The 5000-nt window shown below is 42.7% G+C and overlaps 1 protein-coding gene across 2 annotated transcripts in view; it reads right to left on the bottom strand.

Moving 5' to 3' along the window:
• LOC106815051 (alpha-amylase-like) overlaps window positions 1-4906 on the bottom strand; it is a gene marked incomplete at its 3' end in the record, with an annotated part of 11669 nt that extends 6763 nt beyond the window's left edge. The window contains 1 exon segment of one of the 2 annotated variants that reach the window (XM_014819477.1): window positions 4774-4906. 2 annotated transcript variants of the gene reach the window in all.
• Between the last annotated feature and the right edge of the window lie 94 nt (window positions 4907-5000).

Here is a 5000-nt window from a genome sequence, read left to right as displayed (position 1 = left end):
GCTGCTGTTATTGCTGCTGCTACTGCTGTGTTACTGCTACTGCTGTTACTGCTGCTGTTATTGCTGCTGGTGATGGTGTTGCTGCTACTACTGCTGCTGTTACTACTACTACTACTGCTGCTGCTGCTGTTGCTGCTGGTGTTTACTGCTGCTGCTGCTGCTGTTACTGCTGCTGTGCTATTATTGCTGCTACTGCTACTGCTGGTACCGCTGCTGCTGTTATTGCTGCTGCTACTGCTACTGCTGTTACTGCTGCTGCTGTTACTGCTGCTGTTATTGCTGCTGGTGATGGTGCTGCTGCTACTGCTATTGCTGCTGTTACTGCTGCTGTTATTGCTGCTGGTGATGGTGCTGCTGCTACTACTGCTGCTGTTACTACTACTACTGCTGCTGCTGCTGCTGCTATTATACTGCTGCTGCTGTTACTGCTGCTGTTATTTCTGCTGGCAATGGTGGTGCTGCTGCTGCTGTTACTGCTGCTGTTACTACTACTGCTGCTGCTGCTGCTGCTGTTACTGCTGGTGTTACTGCTGCTGCTGCTGTTGGTGTTACTGCTGCTGCTGCTGTTACTGCTGCTGCTATTACTGCTGCTGCTGTTACTGCTGCTGTTATTTCTGCTGGTGCTGGTGGTGCTGTTGCTGCTGCTGATGCTGCTGCTGTTACTGCTGCTGCTGTTACTGCTGCTGCTGCTTACTGCTGCTGTTATTGCTGCTGGTGATGGTGCTGCTGCTACTGCTTCTGCTGCTGCTGTTACTACCACTGCTGCTGCTGCTGCTGCTGCTGTTACTGCTGCTGTTACTGATGCTGCTGCTGTTACTACTGCTGCCGCTAGTGCTGCTGCCGCTAGTGCTGCTGCTGCTATTATTACTGCTGGTGATGCCGCTGCTACTGCTGCTACTGTTGCTGCTGCTGCGGTATCTGCTACTGCTGCCGCTGCTGTTGCTAGCTGCTACTTCTGCTGGTGATGGTGCTGCTGCTACTACTACTATTACTGCTGCTGCTGCTGCTGCTTACTGCTGCTGCTACTGTTCTGCCAAAGTTCTTATTCTCTGGTGAGCGGGCTATAACAAATAAACAATAAAGTCACGTTGATGTTTGCTAACCGACATGTTCTATATTATCAGGAGTCTATCAATATTGATATGGATAGACTCCTGATATTAACAACTCTTCACAGCATGGACAAACATGGTTCATGTTACAAGACCGCAAACAAGTATCCTACGTTACATCTATGGGCAGTCAGTCAAGCCTCTGCAATATCGTAGCAAAGTTCCCCTACTATGTACAATCCTTCCCATGTGTACAGATTCCTGGCACGAGCATTAAAATGTATATACACGAATCACATGCGAATACTACTACTACTGCTGCTACTGCTGCTGCTACTGCTGTTGCTACTGTTGCTGCTGCTACTACTACTGTTGTTGCTGCTACTGCTACTGCCAATACTTTCCTATCCCCGGCGAGCAAAACGTATTCATATCTGAGCAGAAAACTTGTAAATAATACACAAAACCATACAATAATATCAACCAACGACCGCAACAACATTTTGAAGCATGAGCTCCTAATACACATACAATACAAAGGTAATATAGGCCTACTCCCACCACACTATGCGATATCACCTTCGTGAAAATAATACACGCGACCGCGAAATACAATATACAAAAAAACCTTCTCTTCGACCACCATGACATACACAGCTTGTAAATTCTCCTCACTGGCAACAATGATACAATAAAATATTGACAGCAAGCATCAACTATTAAATCGTAAAATAAACTGCTCCAAAAATCAAGTACTAAACTCTGAAATCCCGGGTGCCGGGTTTGGATCACTCAGTCTGACTCCTCATCCTTGGCGGGTTCAGCAAGATTATACAATTGCTGACCTCACCCTTAGAGTCACAGGAGTACTCAAGCCTCCACACGACGGCAACGTGGTGATCCAGATTGTGGGGGGCCTAAAAAAACATGAAAAGCAAAAAGACAAAGCAACACAATTATTTATCATCAATATCAACCTATATAATGTGGGGGGGGGATGAAAATAAAAATCTTTACCAATGTAGTTGTTAAGGCTCTTAGCTATTCATATCTACATGTGCCCTTTGCGAGCGAAAGTCGCAAAAAAACTGTTCTGAAAGTGAAGGGAAGCTATACTCACCAGTGTTGACGACTTTTCGTTATTCGAAGCTTAGGTCATTTCACGTCATATCCCTTGTATTAATGCTGCTACAACTCCACATGTTTTTATTCAAAGGTTTTAGCTTTTTCGTTTCTGTCATTTTATATTGGTCCGGTCATATAATCAGTCCACTCGGCCTATTCAAAATTTTGCATATTTTGCCTTTATATCAACAATATTTACCAATTTCCTTACTAGATTTTTACTTAGTGACTACTAAGAAGTAAATAATGTTCCAACAATTTCTGTCAAACAAGTAGAACTCCACTGATAGCAATAAAATACTGAAATATTACGAGTATGCATAATAAACACAAAGCTGATATTTGTCTACCAGCTTTGTCTAAGGGCCTGTTTACATTTTGGCTAATTTCATGCCCTGTGAGGTTAATAATGATTTTAGTAGGTTGGCTTTACTCTTAGGATAAGAGTTGTACGTATGGTTATAATTCTACTTACACTGATACTTATACATATACATATACATACGTACTCGTACTTGTGGCCTCAGGTTAGGAGTTTGGGAGTTTAAAGGTTGGAAGTGGCCAAACATATAGCCTCGTGGCCATACACGTAAACCTTATATCTAAAACGTCTATCTCGTGGCCAAACACGCAACCTTGTGGCCACACGTAACCTCGTGGACATACACATAACCTCGTGGTCAAACATGTAACCTCGTGGACATACACATAACCTCGTGGTCAAACACGCAACTTGTGGCCACACGTAACCTCGTGGTCAAAACACATAACCTCGTGGCAAAAACACATAACCTCGTGTCCAAAAACGCAACCTCGTGGCCAAAAACGCAACCTCGTGGCCACATGTAACCTCGTTGACATACACATAACCTAGTGGTCATGCAAACACGTAGCCTCGTGGCCAAAAACGCAACCTCGTGGCCACACGTAACCTCGTGGCCAAAACACATAACCTCGTGGTCAAATACATAACCTCGTGGCCTACTACCCGTTATGTCCCAACCCATCACAAGCAGCTTATCACGTATGATATATTACGTGAGGCTAAACACTTCATTCATCTCCCGTATATCGTGGTTCTCGTTCTTGCAATAGCGATTGCGATGCACTTGGAACATTAACCCAGAACGAGCGTTGCGGTTTTCTGTGGAATCATGTGTTTGCACGTCGCGTGCGTGCATGCATGCCGTGTAAGTGCAAGCGAAAGTGCAAGTGCAAACGCGCGTGTATATGTTGTGAATGATACTAGTATCTAGAGACTCATACAAATAAGCAGAAGCCAAAACACAGCGAGAGTTCATCATCATTGTCACGATCACAACTACATACCAATACCATGTACATACACATACAATACCAATACCATTACAACAATAATACCAATACCATTACAATACAACTAATACCAATTACATTACAATACAACTAATACCAATACCATATACAATACAAACTAAATACCAATACCATTACAATACAACTAATACCAATACCATTACAATACAACTAATACAATACCATTATACATATACCAACTAATACCTTAATCCATTACAATACAACCAATACAATACCAACCAATACAACATCTATTTCACCTCCAAGTATCTTCTTGGGGTATTTTCTTCAAGAGTCTTCTGTCTCCAGTCGTAGACGGTGGTCGGAGACGCAGCCTCGCAGTCTCGCAGCCTCGCAGCACACACACACACACACGCACACATACACACATAACGCGCACACACGCACGCGCACACATGTACACACACTCGTGCTCACACACACCAAATGTATTGAGCACACACATACAGCCTTGTCAGTGGTAAAATCAACAATTTGGAACCACAATTTGAACTACATGAGATTTTCAAATCTTGCTTCCACTATAGAGAATTAATGAAACTGCGCTAATCTAGTATATTCTATGAAACAAAACAGGTACTCATTCTTCGATGGTTGGCTGGGCTCTATTTAACGTTGTAATTAGCTTCGTCTTTCTTCAAGCCCTTGAACACATTGAAAATATAATTACAATGGCGAATGTGCTGACGTTTTTTTGTATATATTATTCCTTCATGCTGTACAGCGCTGTATCACTCAGAAATTTTATTATTTTAACTGCTGAACACTATATGGCATTTATCAGATTCATTCTCCATGGAAAGGACTATCTTCAGTACATGTATTTCTATTTGAATTACATGCGTTAACGATTTAATAATAATATAATTATTACAAACTACTGTGTACTGCGACACCTCGTTAAAGTCTACGCGGAAACTGCAACAACACCGACTGATATACATTACGATTGTCAATATTTAGGAGCACCTTCAATATTCTACATCTGCATATAACATTAAACGCAATCATTAAACGCAATCATTAAACGCAACATTCAACGCAACATTCAACGCAATCAGGTCCGTACAAACAAAACGTAACCGTGCATACCGAGTCCCCGGGACCGAGTCTAGCATTCTAGCGCGGCCATGACATATCCGAACCAGTGCATGACGCCTGACACAAGGAACAACGCACGCTCGCCTCAGCCGATTTTTCACGTCTATCTCTATTCTAATTTGTTCAGTCAACGTACCTTTTATTCTGTTGAGCGTGTGGCATCCCCTGTCCAATGGAAATCTCATTAATTCTACCCACCACTGGATAGTTCTCTTCCAGATGCCAGCGAAACGCATCTATGTCCCTTGCTCCAGTAGCTACGCTCTACGTGTGTTTGTTCAATATAGCACTATGTTAACGGCTAACGCTCCATTAGGAGTGTTCCCAACTTTGATATCATTAATGATTAATGATTAATGATTA

Source organism: Priapulus caudatus, unplaced genomic scaffold (assembly GCF_000485595.1).
Source record: "Priapulus caudatus unplaced genomic scaffold, Priapulus_caudatus-5.0.1 Scaffold1030, whole genome shotgun sequence".
NCBI lineage: Eukaryota > Metazoa > Priapulida > Priapulimorpha > Priapulimorphida > Priapulidae > Priapulus > Priapulus caudatus.
This window is presented reverse-complemented; position numbering and strand designations above follow the sequence as displayed.